The sequence below is a fragment of the Temnothorax curvispinosus genome, unplaced genomic scaffold (assembly GCF_003070985.1).
Source record: "Temnothorax curvispinosus isolate PA1 unplaced genomic scaffold, ASM307098v1 QBEX01013138.1, whole genome shotgun sequence".
Lineage (NCBI taxonomy): Eukaryota > Metazoa > Arthropoda > Insecta > Hymenoptera > Formicidae > Temnothorax > Temnothorax curvispinosus.
In genome coordinates, this window is record NW_020222918.1 from 1,347,080 (window position 1) to 1,366,171 (window position 19,092).

General features: G+C 40.4%; 1 protein-coding gene across 4 annotated transcripts in view; it reads left to right on the plus strand.

Annotated features, from left to right (window-relative positions):
• Window positions 1–19,092, plus strand: part of LOC112463293 — a 40,456-nt gene that overhangs the window by 13,017 nt on the left and 8,347 nt on the right. The window contains exon 1 of one of the 4 annotated variants that reach the window (XM_025029606.1): window positions 14,021–14,835. The exons of 1 other annotated variant lie outside the window; for it this stretch is intronic. The gene's annotated coding sequence lies outside the window, so the exon portion shown is untranslated. Of the gene's footprint in view, window positions 1–14,020; window positions 14,836–19,092 lie in introns of those variants that run through there. 2 more of the 4 variants (XM_025029605.1, XM_025029607.1) reach the window with 2 other exon arrangements.

Sequence of the window (19,092 nt, forward strand, 5' to 3'; positions counted from 1 at the left end):
TTAATTGATGAGATGCTGGTAAAACTTTATACTTTATATATATAATTCAAAAGTCTTGAGACAAACAGTATCTTAACATGTGGTTTCTTACAGATTATGATTTTGGGAAAGCACGTATAATTGCCGAATGTTTAAGGAATTTTTTCCCCTAGTTAATGCATTAGAAAATTATATTAATTAATAGGTTAGTAAATTGAAGTAAAATGAAACCTTATGATTATATTGTCAAATATATCGTATATAACGTACGCTTAAACTATGTGACTACATATAGAATAAGTATTTATCTTTATTTCTTAGACGACGCCGTTCAGATAATCGAACGTGGTTAAACATTCAATGTTCTACTGTTTATGAATCCTAATAATATGGCTTTTTGATAAAGTTACGTATTTCGTAGTACGCGTCTCGTTAGCGGCTTGAAGAAAATAGAAATATATATTTTATCGCATTCCTCCCAGTTCTAACATTCGCCGTGATATACAAAAGATAACGCGGACGACGTAAGACACAATGGAATGTTCTTTGTGAACCGGCTATTTCATTGCCATAAACGTATAGATGTTAGATTAGCTAATATCTTACAATTAGGCGTGAAGAAAGAGAATAACGTGTAAATAATTACCCATTGTTTTGCAGAAGAAATCAGAAAAATTCTTGTCTGTAAAAATTTACTTTTATTTATATTTATTTATATTTTAAATTTTTTACATGACTTTCGAAAGGCCAATAAAAAGTCTACATCTTTCTGCATAATAACAGCGCATGTTCGAAAGATTAATGCAATTGGCTCGAAATCCGAGGGGCAACCTCTCCATCTGTTGATGCATTTATCGACCGTTGCAAGTGGACTCGCGTTATCACGATACGTACGAGATAAGATAATAATTGTACGTAGTACGAGGTGTCGGACATAATAATAACAATAACGTGATGCTCTTCGTTGAATTTGAATACTTCGCCGGTGTTGCTCTATTTATTCTGAGGGCCAGCACATCCATGCACGAGTATATAGATTTCGTCATCCACGAGCGTTACAGAAATAAAACAGAGTGGCGGATCAATCGAATATTCATTTTAATCGCGATGAATATATGTAGATGAGAGTAGATATCCATATTTCAACGCATTGTGTGTTGAGTAGCTTTATAACTGTTAACTATTAAATCTTTTACTCTTTTTTTTTAATTTGTAAGCACGCAAAGTAGAAAGTAAAATGTTTTAGCAATTTCACTTTTCGAGAAATCATTGTGTCCGCGTCGCCGCCGCTGTATTATTCATGAATGTCGGTATATCGAACGTGCGCTTCTCTTTTTGGCGATAGCTGTGAAATTTTCACGACGCGAGACTTTCGCGGGGTGTCGTGACAAGATTAATTGCGACCGGTCGAAAATTGCCGGCGCTCGCACGCGCTCGAACAGCTGCGTTGCTGATCCGTACGGTAAACTCGGTGCTCTAATTGCGACAATTGACCGTCATTGTTCCTTGGGCACGTACGTACGTAAGACGAGGAGAATGCTTTGACCGTGCCCCGCACGTCGCGTCATAGCGCCATGAAAACTGACCGCCGCACCGCGACCGGTATTATACGCCCCGGTGTCCGTTTTTCTATCGTCGACTTTCGAACCGTGCGCCGCGCGTGAAATAATTAGAGGCACGCGCGTGAAAATCCGACCGCGGAAACCGGAAAGTATCGCCGGAACGACCGGAAATACCACAATGGATTTTAAAGTAGACTATTTAATAATTAACGACCATCGTAAAATTATGAAAGACAATGGCTTGTTAATTTTATCACTGACAAGTATAATTGCCACGCCATCGTAATGTATGTGTGACCAATAAGTTGAAAATTTGCAAGATACGTTTTAAATTAATATATAATGTATTGATTTTAGAATATTATGGTTGTGTAAAGTTTATACAATGTATTATTATAAGAATTAATATTAGGTACTTGTAATAAAATAATTTTTGTATTATTTTTATTTAAGTACTGACGACTGTTTAACGTGTTATTAGAAAATCATGATGCTATATTTACACTTTCACAATTAATTTGTTTCACTTTAAACAAGCAGATATAGTTCTCAAATTTAATTAATGCACCTTTCTGAAATTACTTCGTAGATTTTCACATTTATGCCATATAAACGGCAAAGAAGGAGCAATATACTACTTCATGATTAAATGTATTAAGTTATATAAGACTAATTTGTTAAATACATCTACTGGTTTTTCTCGTTAACCTTAGCGTTGTTGAAATTGTAAATGTATAATTATATGTTTATGTCCTCCTGAGAAAGTCATTATGTGCGAGATATAACTTGTACAGAAGGTATAAATAGCTTTTCGATTCAATTTTATCTACTACAAAATGCGCAATAACGGCGATTATATCTCTCATGTTTGCGTAAGCATAACGAAAATCATTTTATGTCGGGAACACTCTATATTTATATCCGCTATCGTAAATGGAGCATTTTCTTCCAACACATATCTGAGGAAGTGACAAAAGAACCAAAAAAAACAATCCGTTTACTCCTGGCAAACCAACCGGTACCATATTTCGCTCGTGCGATGATAAAAACCATAAACCAAATGGGCGATACTAAACGAATAGTTATCTATTTATAGCGAACGCCTTCGTACGCGGCTCGGTATCTAATTGCGCAAAAATCGCGTAAATGTTCGCGAGCGATCGGCGCGGGTTCTAGGTGAATCGATTCGCTACTAATACACGGTGAAATGTTGCAAAACGTTCCCGGAGCAAGGCTTATTCGCAATGATTTTCGTAATTAGAAAGCATCGGCGAGCATATAGCGATTATTAAGTATACAACGCGGTGTATCGCCGCGTATGTTAGATCCCTGATTGGACCTGTCAATGTCGCGCCAGTAACAATCGGATTGCGCGATTCGCCCAACCCAGACTTCGAGAAACCGCGCGACCGTCGCCGTCCGTCGTCGTTCCGATCGGTTTTGCCGTCTTTAATCACGCTACGACGCGCGGCGATCTAATCGCACCGCTCGAGGGAACTTGCAAATTTATTGCGATAACGCCAGCATTGTCTCCGTTAATTACCTCCACCGCACAGGCACATTAGTACCCAGGGTCGCAAAAGTTCTCAAACAGAGCCGATGATTGTGAGACTGTGGAGACCGTCCAGCTAGCAACCTATTTTGGCTTGGCTCGTACAAAAGAAAGAGAAAAAAAATTAAACAAGTTGCTGTATATGACAAATGGACTGCGATCGTGATAATTGTTTCTCAATTAACAAAACAAATAATCTTTTTTGGCAAACAATTTCAATACCATTTAGAATGTTAAAAAATTGGCGAATAGACGCGCGCGCGGGGTTCGATAGCTGCAGAATCCGATAGCTTATACGCAACAGGTCGACCGCGTGGTGAAAACTATTCGCGAAGGAGAGGAAAAAAAAAGAGTCCGGGAGGCAATAGTTATTCGCGCCGCGATCCCAGAGTGCGAGAAATCACTTTCATCGCTCCTCTTTCACGGGGAAAGATTACGGAGAGAGTGCTAAAGGGGATGTGGACCTCGACGTAACGAGCCGATCGAATTACTCAGGAGCTGGAAGGTACTTTGAGCTGATTTCCACGACGATCCGATCAGCTGCTGGCTCGCATTTCCCGTTGCCGGATCAAGCAGAAATCGAGGGACTCATAACGTGGCGTTATCAAAACAGAAGTACTTTCTGAGAGAATATTATTGTCAAATAATGTAAGGAAAGCGAAGGGGATTTCATTAACGCATATGATTAGAAGCTTTTTGTTGGCGCCTTATCGCGCGATGCATTGAAACCTCTCTCTGCTTCTGTAAGACCTTTTGACACGTTATCGTCGTTTCATCACACTTTGTACACATCGCGTCGTGTGGTTAAACGAAAAGAGGTGACCGGCTTTCAAAATTGTGGGTTAACTGGCGGTAGTCATCGTACCTTTGAGTCCTTTTTTGGAAATCTGCGGCACGTGCACGTGCAATGCCGTCGATTGGGCTTATTTTTAAACGTAAACTTAAACCGGTATTACGTCCACACGTCCAAGCGGAATTTTTCTCACGAGGAAGAAAGTAACGACCTCGGCTCCCATTCCTTTCGGTGCAATATGTATTTGCATTCGGGTCCCAGATCCTTTTCATAAAAGCAGGATTACTTCGAATTGGCAAAAAAAATAGAGGAATTGCAATTCTTCTAATCTTCTCTAAATTTTTCTAAAAAGGGACTCAAAAAGTGAGAGAGAAAGAGGGACAAAACGATTTTAAGCCACGTATAGACGCTGGGTAAAACAATAAGTATAAAAGATGAAGTCCACTTTTTCTCTACGGATGATCGAAAGGATTTGTAAGTACCTGAAAGTTGAAAGTACTCATTTAAATTTATATTAAAGTTTCAATCAAGTTTTTGATCGAAATTTTCACTTTTGTCCCGTTTTCTGGTTGGCCCAGTCGAGTATATATAAGAGATTCTTTTTTTTTCAATTTCATCCGAACGGAACATCTTCGAGGTCATGTCGATATTTTCCTCGGTGATGTTTTTTTTCCCCTTTCCTTACGATGCAACAACACACGGCGCGGTGCCGGCGCGGTCCGGTCGGCCGATCCCATGCGGAGGCGCCGCTCCTTGGAGAAAAACGATCCGACGAGCAGACATCCGACACAGCGGACTTTCTTTCTCTATCCCTCGTCGTTCCTCCGCAGCCCGCGCTCTTCCTCCCTCGTTCTCTCTTTCTCCCTCTTCTTCTCTTCCTCTTTCTGCGGTGTGATGAGATATACTTAGGGATACTAATACGTCCGAGGACAGGCGCGTAGCTACTTGTTCTGAGAGCAAACGCGAAGGAACCATATTTAGTTTTCACTTTTAAGAACGTTAGAAAATATTTTTCTTTGATTGGGATCTGACTATCGCCCAATAGCTCGTAGAGTAGAAGTCGAATTTATTGCCGTATCTATTCGAAATTAAAATTATTAAGTGAGATGTTTATTATTAAGATATTCGCGATTTAAATTCTTCTTTAATGTTATATAAAATAACACGTGATAATAAACAATGGAATCCACTTGCCTTCAGTATTTTAAAATACCTGTTGTTTTGTAAAGTTTTTGTAAGTTGACGTGGTAAAAAGTAATAAAAATAATTTATGTTTCTCCCACACATAGATACATATAATTTATTTTTCGAGAGAAAACAGTCAATCTCGGGCGAGTTATTTCGCATTAAATTTTGAAGTAATGAGATACACGGTTATTTCCGACGTGGATAAAAACGAATTAAAGAGATGTGGGGCAATAAATAATATAAAAACTCGAATATCTCTCGTAGCTACTCCGCTGGCCGAGAACCGTGGCGGCGACGAGGAGCGGCGCGGCGCGGTACGGGAGGACGCGGATTGGCGCCATCCCCTACCGCACGCATTATTCCGCGTGCACTTTTCTTCCTTCAGACGCACGCGGTACGTCATGTTACGCAGCGAACTCCGGCGTTTTATGGGAGGGAGCAGTGTCCGTTGCGCCTAACATAAGACCATAAGATCTGGTTCTAAGATCTAGTCGATGCATTATTTCTAATCCAGTTAAATTTGTATAATGCAGCGCGCGTTCTGCGCAACACACATGCATTTATTTGTATATATTTATACATTTAAATATTTTCTATACAATTTTACTGTAAATATATATATTTTTATATATATAATACAAAAGTTATGCAGAGAAATATAAAACCCGATACATCTAATTTACCATTTAATTCAAAAACATATAATATATAATATTACAATAATTTTGCGATATTTATACAGCCACTTATAAGAGTCAAACGACTGCGTCAATTATATTAATTTTAATTAACTAAAATGTTTTCACTTTCGACACGAACACTTAAATATACTTAATGTGCCGTTTATTTAGTGGAATGCGAATAATAGAATTTGCCTGACGATTCTACTTGAGTGAAGAGATGACGGACACACTCTCGAGTGCGATATAAAAAACGTTACATGAATGAAACCTCGCTGTTGGGGTCCGGCAGACCCCTCTCGATGATACAAGGGTTAATTGACGATCAAATTGCGGCGAGGTCACTACGTATAAGCCGAGGATGGATCCCGTTTCGGATGCATAATCAAGATTTATTTGGCATATATTTTTAGAACGCGGTCCGGAGAGTATACCTTTTCTCGAGTGCTTCTGATACACGAATTCTAATGATAGGTTTATAGCGTCCAAACTGCTCCCGAGAGAATCACGAGTAAGTTTTTTGTACAACTAAAAGTATCGAGACAACATCGCGTTAGATATACATGTGTTTCTATCGCGACAAGTTGCTTATCTCTCGGCCTTCTCGGCGTTTAATCTCTTAACTCAACGGTTTGGTAGGATCTTCTTATTCGTCAGCCTTTAACGAAGTGAAACATCAACGATTTCAAGAAGCTAATTGATATAGAATTCAATGTGAGAAATATAAATCAACGTATTTCTTATTCAAAATATAATTTTCATTTTCCTTATATTTTCTTACAAATGATATCTCTATCAGAAAACAGCGCTTTCTATATTTACATATTACCGACAAATAGAAAATGAATTAAAATAATACAACAAAGATTTTGCAAAAAGTTTATGAGTATATTTGCGAGAAGAAACGCAGTTTTTTTATCAAAGCGTCATTTAATTTTAATTTTTAGACCACTGAATATCTCCACGCTGAAGATGGGAACGTGTAGATAGGATTATACTCAATCAAAGGGTTTCAGAGGTTTATCCATTTGTTAAGATCATTTAATAAACTAGTGTAACTTCTCTCCATGTCAGGTACACCGTGTTTACGGAAACTCGATACCTTCTTCTCTCGCGTAAATCGAACTACGATATCGCGTCGACCTTGATACTCTCTTATCTCCTTGCGAGCATCGCTGCTCCGCAACGCCTTGATTTTCTCGGTCTCTAATTGATCCCCGTTGCACCTCACAATTTCTCTCTAGAAATAATCTCTTATGGGAATAAAACGCTTGTATGTTTTAAAAACATCTTACATAAAATTATCGGAGAAAATTTTTACGTAATCCTTTTCGATGTAAAAATGAAATTGCAAATTTCAGCCGACTTCTGATTCATTTCCTGTGGGACATCGATAGCGCGCGCGGTGTTAAATTCCAAGAACAATTTCTTCGTCATTTCGAGCTTGAAGGCGTTTCTGCCCGAGGAATCAACGCGAGAAACGGCGTTGTTTTCACGCGCAGCCGGCCGAAAATCCCAGATATTCCTTTTTCCGTCGAACCGTCGAATCCAGTTTCTGGAGTAGCCGGTCATCGATGTATCCAGGACATCCCGGCGCGATCCGGTCGGCATACCTGGCCCGTGGGACGACGATCGACGGGTGTCGCGTGCGCGCGCGCGCGCTTATGAAAGCTCCTATCCGGCCAGTTTCCGATCGGGCGACGATAATAACACGTATTCGCGGCAATGCCGGCGCGCGAACCGGATTTCACGCCCGCAATTACTTACGAACTCGGGCTCCCGGCCCGGTCGCAACATTAAACTCGGGCGCGTATATCTGCGGCCGCGGCGGCGCCGCTATATATAGACCTTCCGCGAACGCGTTGTACGCACCGTGCGGTCGAGCGAGCGAGATCGTTGCATCTTGAGAAAGTTTTCCGTCTCACGGGAAAAGGAAACCGCCTCGCGGTGTCCTCTCGATAGAGAAACGATCCGCGCAGCTGCGCCGCTGATTTTCCATGACGCAAACGATATTTGGTATATACCGTTCAGTTCGGCCCCGGACCGCCGGTGTCAACAGCCGCCGCGCCGGTTCAGTAGTCGTCCCGTCCCACACGCGTTTGACGTTCACCAAGTACGTGGGCATACTTCTGACTTCTGGCATCCGGTGATATCTGTTTAATATGTATCTGAACTTGGTTGAATGACTCTCTTTGATAACGATCGCGATTCGCTGTCGGTTCAGTCTCTCTGGGTTAATAGAGTGATAGCCCCGGCAAAGAAATCGAGAACGGTTCGCAGAAATGCACTTTCATGATGTTAACAAACTCTACCGGCACGATTCTCGGCTATGGTCAATAATTATTTCGCCTTTCCACGCGCCGATATTAGGCATCTTATACTTACAATTGGTCGGTATATATACGGAGTGTTTGGAAATGATAGAGCGGTGAACTTTGCTCACGGATTCTTGCGGCAATTGGAAGTCGATCGTTGCTTAATAAAAATTGCCAAGTATAAAAAGTCACAGTTTCTAAATTATAAATGGTATGAGGGCATTTGGCATTTCGCTAATTAAATCGAAACTACAGGTTACTTAGATAACAAAATGTTAAAGCTTTTCCTTTTTATAGATTAACAAACTTTTTTAATAAAAGCATGAAATGAATTATGTGAAATGAAGTAAAATATAAAAAGTGATAGTAATCGAGATAAAATCATCAACTTTAAATTAGTCGAGGAATCTCCGATGTACGTGTTGTTACGGAGCACCCCGTATAGATGAGTGATGCATGAATGGCTGAATGCCACACGTGCCTTCTTGAACGGCGCCGCACATTTTCATTCCGCACTGAGAAAGTTTCCGACGTCGGACATTCGTAGATCGAGATGGAAACGCACTCACCGATTCTTTGTTGCTCTGCCGTCTTATTTTTCTTTTGGCTGCCAAGAGTAAATGGCAGGAGCACCGACGATTTGGACAAGATTGCTTCCAGAACGATTTACTCGCTGCATATGCTTTTACAACAACGCAGTTTTCGTATAATTGCGAAAATATAAGGAGTGAAAGAAGATAATTCGCGTATTCGGTACTTTCGTGTCGTTAAACGTGTGTTCCCCGAGCTGGAAAATTGAATAGTAACGGGGTATTATATCGAAGAAAGAGAAGTGTGTGGTTGTCCTTCTGTAATGCAATTACGATATCGCATTCCGCGAATGCGGATAAATCGCAATAAAACGCGCGCGCCGGCGCGGCGATTTCTTCATTCTCTCAGCTGCGCGACGTTACGTGTCGTTGGTTTAAATATAATTCCTTATCGAACTCGGTGAAAGGTACAGAAGGTATCGGGCCGCGTATTGCATGGCATACTCCGCGGTGCATCGTCACGCATCGATCTCTCGAATTTAACATAAGTGCTTCCGTACGTGGAAAATGATAAGGTTCAATTCGGGGCCCCCGGGCGGGGCGTTTACTCCGATAAGCGAAAACCGAGCACGGCGTTCGTTAGTCCGTGATTCTCGGTGATTCGTAACGCGAGAGCATATGCGAGAGCCCGCAATAATATAACGCGCGTGGAAGCATTCTCGGCTCGAACGCGCGTTTGTAAAATTGCGGGCTTTACGATCGAGTGTTGCGCGAGCTTCGTTCCCGCGAGTCCGCGACGCGGAATTTCCGTGCCAAGAGCCATTCAATTCGAGGAGGACGCATTTCTTTGACCTTGAGGAACCTGAGCGACAGCAACTCGTCGCGACTCTTAAGCAGGGTCCACATTATCGAGCCAAACCGCGAACCGAGTCCCGAACCGAGCCTCGAGCAGAACTTGCAGACGAACCTCAAATCGAACTCCATCGCGAACCGCGAACATGAGTTAAAATTTTTTGAAGTCAAATCTCGTATTGAAATTTATAATAAAATTTATATAAATTCTTAATACATGTATGCAAAATGCATATTTATATTTAGAATCGTATTTTTTAACATTGCAATATATACTATATTATAAATTTATTGCGTATTTATCACAGGTTTAGAGTATGTTTATGCAATATTAATTCTAAATTTTGTTTTATGGTTTGAAAAGGAATTAAGTTTTGAATACAGGAAAATAATAAAAGCACATATACATATATTCACTCACCTTTTCCTGTTTCCATACTTTTTTTATTTTTGCTTTTTCTCTTTGCAGAGATGCCAATAATGTCGTCATCTTTTTTTTTGCACATGTCACTATCACATTCGAGTTCTTTACTTATTTCTTCTTATAAAAAAAGTATGAGAACAGGAAAAGACGACTAAATATGTGTATACATATGCGTGCTTTTATTATTTTCTTGTATTCAAAGCTTAATTCCTTTTTAAACCATAAAACTATATTTAGAGTGGTACCAACTATATTTAATATTGCATAAACATACTCTAAATTTATGATAAATACGCAATAAATTTATAATTTATATTGCAACGTTAAAAATACGATTGTAAATATAAATATGCATGGCATTTTTTTAATTGTTATAATGTTCGGGATTTTTAGCGTCCCGTATATAATAATCTTTTCTGCTTATAATCACTATTTAATTTTAAACATTTTTTATCAGACCATTCCATTTTGTCTATCAGTAGTCGTGTAGACTGCACATACGTGGATAGAATCAAATACAGCGACTGGGCAATTACTCACGTTTTCTTTCATAGTTCATTTTTTGTTTTTTGTCATTATTTGTCTAGATACTCTAGATCGAAGCTTAACTACCAGTCTACCACCCGACAAAGCGTATAATCTGATCATAAAAAGCATCTTTTGATGTTTCGTCGAAATACCGACTTTTGGTGGGACACTGCGAGCCAAACCGCGTATCATCAAAATCCTTGCAGATTCGTGGACTGAGTACGCGATGGTTCGCACTGATGTTCGATTCGAGGTTCGCGAGCCTCGTGCGAGCCCGTCGGCTCGACAATGTGGACGCATGATCGGCTCGCAACGAAGTTCGGCTCGCGGTTCGGCTCGATAATGTGGACGCATGATCGGTTCGCGGCGAAGTTCGGCTCGCGGTTTTGCTCGATAATGTGGACCCTCCTTTACGACAGCCGCATGTCCTCGGCTGAGAACGTAAGAACGTTGCGAGGCATCAAATATATTCGCGTTGAAGAATTCGCGTGCGAAGCGGCGAACGGTTCATCGGAAAATCCCCGTATGTGCGTGCGTGCGTGTGCGCGGATGCGCGGGTGCGCGTGCATCATCCCGACGCCGCTAAATATAACAGTACGCTTGTAACATAATTAATGCCGCGTCGGGCTGAGCAAACAGAAGCACGCGCCGTTTACGAATTGCTTGCGTTTACCCTTTGACTGTCAATTAGCGAATACCACGTACGTTTCTCGTCGTCACGTGTATAGGTATATACATACGTGCGGCTCGTGTACTCCGGAAACGCCGTGGGATCTCCGAGACATAATAATTTTAAATGACGTAGCTTTGTGTGAGACTGCAGATTTATATGTGACACGCATCGCTTAGAAAACTCTTAAGAATGTATTATATATTTCTTTATGCGAGACTTATCGAAGTAATAGTTCTTTGCAATAGTTCTTTAAATTGTGTGTCATGCTGAGATACACAATTGGAGACAAAGATAATAAAATGATCGGCAATAAGTGAATGCCAATGCGCGAAATTATATTAGGAATCGCGAAATCTATTAATAATTAATTAATTAGACAACGATCAACTTGTGAGACGTTTTGGTCCACATTTTCAGACTCTTTAAGTAGTGATATAGATAATTAATAAAATTATAGTCTTGAAAATCAGGCAAGATAAAATATCAATAAGTTTCCTCGCAATATGCAATTTTTTCAGATATTAAGATTCTTTTGTACAGAATTGATTGCCGTCAATTTACGACTAATTTAGATTAAGACTCGATAAGTGATCGTTTATATTAAAGATAATGCTTACGAGATTATTCGATCGGATAATAAGCCAGGCGCACACGCGATATCCCTATGATGGCTTTCCTTTACCCGTGAAAGCATTTCGTTTTCTATGCACTTTCCGAAAGTGTGCCGCGTACAGGGGACAAATTCAGCTTATCGTTCCACTGTCGAGTTACAGCACTTAGCGCAAGTGCCCTCTCGTCATCGCTATATAATCGCTATAATCCGCGAACAAACGCGCTCTCAGTATTTCCCGAGGATACCGTTAGGCCCTTGATTTTACTCGGAATCCACGCTTATAGACGCGCTTCGATACGGTATTTCGATGATTCATATAATTCGCGGCCGAACCGGTCCAGGCTGGACGCGGGGCGCGCAAGGGCACGGAGGGGCCCGGGACCCCCTGGCATTCGCCTAATGCCTGGGTCGTGTGTTATTCACTTCCCTCTCGGTTCAAATTCCTCTTTCCAGAGCAACGAGAGCCGAGAGAGCCTTTTATCGGCGTGTGACGCGCGCCGTGCAGCAGCGGCTGCGGCCGCGGCCGGTGGCTAGAGTACTCGGTGAGTCACACTCAGTGACTGGCTCGTTGTAATTCATTGCGATGATTGAACCCCCCCTACCTCTTGCGCGTACGCACTGAAGCGGCTTTCACACCTAGGAGTAGCTTATAGGCTTTTAAAATTATCTTGAAAAAAAGAGAGATAAAAAACGCCGAGTCTGAGCTACAAAAAGTAGCATTGTATCGATATATATATATATATATCTTGATAAGGCTAAAAGGAATTTTTAAAGTAAAAGATATTACGGTTTGAAGAATATTTTGCACATAATCTTATATTGTTAGTTCCTTTTTCCACAAGAAATGATTTAAACAAATCGCGCCACAGAGGAATGTTTCTGCATTCGTGAATATCTGATTAAAACTCGAGAGGAGAATGAATTTAACGTGTACTTTCGATTTTGAAGAATAGAAGAAGTCAATATGTGAAAACAAATATATAAAATCTCTTCTAAAACACATCGGCTTCTAAAACAGCTTTATAAAGTTAAAATTTTGAATATTGAAAACAAGAGATAAAAAGAAGGTATTATTCAATTATTAAAATCTGGTGTTTTATTAAAAATTTGATCGATATTTGATTTAAAAGATAAGAGAAAATTGCTTTAATTCCAATGATTCATTATGTATTCATAGTGATTTATAGCTGGCTTAATTTCTACGTTCGATGAGGGGAACGTTATTTTCATTTATTTATTGTGCGCAATCAATCGATTATTTAATAGAAAGTACTAAGTACATTCACGATTAATTAGAACGTCATTTCATTATGATAAGTCAATATGAGCGTGTGCCACATATATCGATCATATTGCATTTTAAAGTCGCGTACGCCGCAAGATTATCGCTGAAAATTCGTGAGCGACAGATTACTTTGCACATATATCTCTGAGAGCCATCGGAAAATCGATGTCCTGTTATACATGTGCATTGATCCGTGATATATCGATGTAACGTTTTAATAGTCGAGTTATTAATCAGATTGACATACCCAGCTATAGGCGTATTATGCAATTGTCGTTCGGCTTAACTTTAGCCTCCGTATTACGCGGGATATCGCACGATAATACGTCTTTACCGTCTCGTGCTTTAATCGCATTTAGAAAACGAGATTCATACTTCATTACATGACAGAGATAGGTGTCTAAGCTGCACGAGTTTTACAGAAAAATTATATTATATAATACAAATTATCAAAGGTAGGAAAGATATGATACCATATACACGCATACGCACGCAAAAGCATTTATGCAGAAATAATTGTTTCGTAACGATGATACACATATCCGTAACACAACCTGTCTTTCTCTCATTTTATGCTGTATTTTGCGATATTGGAGTAACTCACGCGTTTCATATGATTCCTGAGGAATCTTAAAACGAGAGAAGGTCTTTCGACTATCGCGATAACGCAACCCTACCACGCGGTCGGACGAGACAATGGCACACGTTCTCCACGGCGCGCGGCGACCGACGCGGCGACGTCCCGCATTGAGTTTATTCCCATCGCGTTGTATCGCGTATAGATAATCGCGCCGGCGCTGCAATTACCACACCTCTAATTCCCGGTCCGAGTCACACTCTCTCGTGGCCGATGTCAATAACTGTCGGTTATCCGACGCCGATTATCCGGCGACGTAGGACGACAGATAGGAATGCGCTCGACGGTCGCTTATCGCGATCCGACACCCGCTCCGCCTCCTCAGACGTTGTGGACGCCGGCTTAACGAGCCGCTCCGGCATCGAGGCATTTCGATCCCGTGGTCGTCCATCCGAGAGTTGGCACACTCGCTCCATTCCCATCCTCGACCGCCTCCCGTCGCCAGTATCTACCTGTTGCTCGAGCAGCGAAGGCTGGCTCGGTCTCTACCTGGCACTTGGCAGCTGAGACCTATACTCGCGTCGCGACGTCGCGCGTCTTTCCTTTTCTCTTTTCATTTGCACGGTGCATTTTTCGATCACAGTGGGACACGTTCCAACTACCGATCAGCAGCGGACGAACTACTCCTTATCTCTCTTATCGCGCGTGCCGTGTGACGTGTGGAACAAGGGTGATTCAAACGCGTATCGGTCGCCCACCGCAGATGATTTAAGTTTTCTTTGATCGCATCGAGATACTTTTCGGTAATTGAAACAGTTTGAGATGTTAACTCCGCTTCGTTCGTTCGGTCGATGCGATCCGCAATATCTCGTGCTGGACTTACCTGTGTTACGAGGGTGATCGACATTCGCATAATGCTCCTTGTCCTGGCGGAGCGTGAGATCGGCATTACTCACGATGTCACGTGAACGTGACGGTACAATCGTTACGGAGAAACGGATTTTCTCGAAGAGCGACCGCTTTGTGTGTTCCGGTTCAGGCGTGTCGCGCGGCAATTAACGGAAGTTCACGCGAACGGGGGACGATTGACGATCGTTTCGAGCGATTCGCCACGAATGATCGACGTTGAAGCGAACCGATTGAAACGAGGCGGTGCGTGATGTATCGGGCTGTGTTGCGATAAGGCCGTCAATATCAGCGACGGGGGTGAAAGTGAAATACAGTAAGTTATTGTTGCTCGCACCGGGACGCCTGCTGTCCGCTTTTGAAAAGCATATTAGAGAGGTAACCGTTCTTTTTTTTTTCAGTTCGAGGTCAAAAGCCAGACACTTTTATTGAAATTGAATCTTTGCCTTCGACAAGCATTATTTTCTATTTCAATGGATTTATTCATCATTTCTCGTTAGACACCTACTTGTAATTCCACGGGCGAACCGGCACTTATCCCGAGGACAGTTTCGAGGCCGAAAACTCCGGTTTCGTAAAAACAGCTGCGCTTATGTAATTATTATCGTCGCGTATGCTCGTAAAATCTGTCGTGTGCTTTAAGAGAAAGGTGCGTTAAGAGCTATCTATCCCGTTTCTCTCTTTGCGATCTTTTGGGAAAAGTACACGATGCACGTATCCCAATATCATCGCAGTCTCTGAGATTTTTATTTACTGCAGTTGTTTAGCTTTCCGTTTCGTAATATTTTTCAAATTTGCTGAGTAACCTAATGTTTTCCCTTGCGTGACATGTCTTTGGGATAATTTAGTGGGGAAGGCGGGTCTCAGACATATTCACTTTGTTGGAAAAGTTTATTCAGGTGCTGAATGTAAAAATATTTGACTTATCTTCCGTAAGTTTTTACAACTGGAACTTGACGTACGTTACCTAGAAGTCACTTATCGGAGATAGACGGACTCGATACACCTGACGAAAGATAATCGATCGTAGGCGACCGTATAAATCGAGGTACAAATATTTGTCGAGTCTGTGGCTTTTGTGAATCTCTCTAAACTTATTGACTTAACAAGAACGATTCTATCGTCGCAAAGATAGATACAAGTGAAATATTCGTTAAGAAATACTGCGATAAATAACTTGAATTCTTACTAAATGAAAGTATATTATTATTACACGTTTACTTTTCAGTCACATAAAATTGACATATATTATTTAAAACTGCGATATGAATGGAAAATGTGAAACTATGGAAATTACTAGTGAATTAATAATAAATAAATATAAATTAAATCAAATTTTTGCTAAGCAGAAATTGACTCTAATTTAATGAATGTCATTAGGATAAGGGGCGGATAAAAAAATTTTGTGATATTTCTTTAGATTAGCGGAGCTAGTCAATGTTTTGAAAATGTTGGAATGACGATAAAAGCGTGCAAAAGACTCATAGTTCTTCGTACACTTCAAATAACTGATGATGTTGCGACGTTGTTAATGCAGGGAGATGAAAATGTGATTTAATTTTTTAATTGAGCATTCTGGGCATTCTGATTTCGCTCATCGATTTAATTGACTCTCCCGATGTTCATCTAAAAGTACAACGTTTGTGCGAAAGTTTTGATTTCCGTTATCTCATATCAAATATTAGCGGGACAGCGCTGTTTGCTCTGTCTCGTTTGCCGTACCTCATTATCTCATTGTGCCGCGATTGTGCAAGATTTGCACAATCAAGCGAGGATCGCGTCGTTACGATCTCGGGATAAAAGCGGGAACAGTGAATATGGAAATATTATTTTCCCAAAGATTCGGATCCGAGGTACAATATTTTATATTGAGAAACATATCTGCTCCGATTTATCGCTCCAGTGTATTTCTCTCAGACAAGATATATCCCTGCATAAATCTATATGTATTTATAGATATTATTATATCCAATTATTTTATTACTGCAGTATTGTGTTTTAAATCAGCTCCTTTTTTAATTTAATAATGGTGGTTTTGCATGGTGAATTCTATGCTCTGAAAGTAAATGTTAGCTCGTCGATGATTCATCATCTTTACTCACGTGACGTGCACCTTGACTGATATTATTTTCGACAACTCCTTCGCTCGTTATCTTCACACGTCCGTTTTTTATCTTCGGCGCGGCTGCTCCCGAGCGCGCGCCTCGGAATGCGCGCGTCCCGAAGCGTTGGCGCATTTCCGGGTATATCTCTGGGAACAGATAACAGGTCACAAAAGGAAGGCACTCTGGAATCCCGGGGTGCAGCGGCCGCGACACACGCGGGGTCCTTGCACTTGTCGTCGCGGCTATACCTACCTATACGTGAGGCGCATAAAACGGTTTGCGGCTTCTCTCCCGATTTCCTTTCTGGCGTCGCGCTGCTCTCGCGGCGCGATTTTCCGAGAGAACCGCAAGTTACCGCGCGTGATCGGTTTCCAGAACAGCCCGATCGCCGAGAGTTCGCGCGAGGCGCGATGCAATTACCGGCCTGCCTTCTCTCCCATGCCATGCTTTCCCGAACTTTGGATATCAGCCAGTTAACGGTAGCCGTACCGTCCTTCGCCTCCGGCGCGGCGACACGTTTCTCAATCTTTTCGAGTATGTCCGGAAAGAAGGGCATTCGATAAACGAAACATCTTTTTTGAAAGAATTGGCGGAATTTTTTATATTTAATTGTTCATTTTCATACCATGCGCTAATTAATTAAGTTACGTTAATTCTGTTGAATCACTTTTGCAGCCGTGGTTAGCATAAATATAATATTAGTTAAATCTTCTCCGACGTGACTAAATATTCCCTCAAGGAAACAGGAAATCGTTAGAGTTAATTGACCGGAGATGCCGTCGGTGCAATTGACCCTAATTTGCCGCGAAACGTTCGCTGAGTATTGCCACGGGAAGGAATTATCGACTCGCTGCGAGTTGTCCTCTCGCAGAAGTGCCCCCGTCCCTCATCCGCGATGCAGATTTATGCGACGAGTCTGTTGTAGGCCTTTCGTCGGACGCAAATGCAAGCGCATGTCCACGCCTATGCGGAATCATGATTCATAGGAACGTGTTGGCATGCAGGCGTGCCCGCGGCGCCGAAAGCACTTGAAAATTTTCTCAGTGACCGCTGCTTTCCATCACCGAACGCCATTTCTTCCTCGCTTTTAGAGTCTGTCTCCGTTAGTCTTTCTTTCTTCTTGCCCTTTTTTTCTTCTCTTACATATTTTCTCCATTTTCTCATCTCTTCTCTTACATATCCTCTTTTTTTTCTCATATCGGTCCTGTCATCGCTCACAAAAAGCACTGTTTCTATTTACAACACAAAATTGCGCTCACCTCACACACAAAATAAATAAAAAATGTAAAAAAAAGGATATATAGTTTTATTTAAAATAGAAATAATCTCTATATTCTTCGAAGCAACTCTATAGTCTTAGAAAAAGTTATGATCACAAAATATTTTTCTTAAACCAACTTTGAAACACTTCATTCTTTATCGACTACTGCTTTTAGAGATAAAGTCATGAAGATAATCAAAATAGAACATCCTGAATATGTGCGCGCGCACACACATGCACACACATGCACACACATATACACACACACACACACAATACGCACAAAAAATTACATAAAATAAAAAGATAATGAGAATGACAAATAGTCCGATGAACAACAATTGACGTCGAAACAAATAATAAGTAATACATGAATGATATATAATAATTACTCTAAAGAACAATATATAATATTATTAAAAAAGGAGAAGCTATTACAATAAAAAAATTCAATTAAAAGCTATTTGCATTAAACTTACCTTAGGACAAAGTCACTGATGGGAGGAGAACACGCATTTCTTTTGACTTATTTAGATGATACACGTGCCATTGTAAGGATTGTATATCCTGATCCGTTATTTATTTTTACCTTTACAAGCTTTCGCTTATTTATCGTAAGCAATAAAATATGTTTTAATAGGATGGAAAGGAATGAAAACAACTGTAGATCGTTATGGAATATTTCCATCATCCAATGATTTACGTCATGAAATAAGGAAAGTCATTAAATCAAATAAGGAAAAACATTTAGAGATGAAAACATATGAATAATACGATTCGGTTGAAAGAAACGTTACAGATGCATGAGATGAACAATATTAGAACGATTGAAAACAGTTTCTCTATCTGTCTATCAGAATGTGTTTGCACATCTTGCTCTGAAGATGATGAAGATGAAGAGATCATCCGCGATTTATAGCTTTGTCGAATTTGCCGAAAGAGAAAATATATATTGTCCATTATCCATTTTCAAATTTTTTTATCTATTAAAATAATTATTCTTTTTTAAATTTTTATTTAAAGTCCGGAGAAAATGTCAAATCTAAAAGAAACTATAAATAAATTATGTTTAAATTGTGTCGGATATTATTTTTTAATATATTTTTCGTAAATGATACTTAAATCTCTTTTCTTTGAAGTTCTTAACATAATCATTTGTGAGATATTATTTTTGGTCGTATAACGTTCGAAAAGAATTCGAACACGACTGTGATACATTTTAAAAACGAAAACTGATACATTTGAATCTTAGGACCGAGAGCTATAATA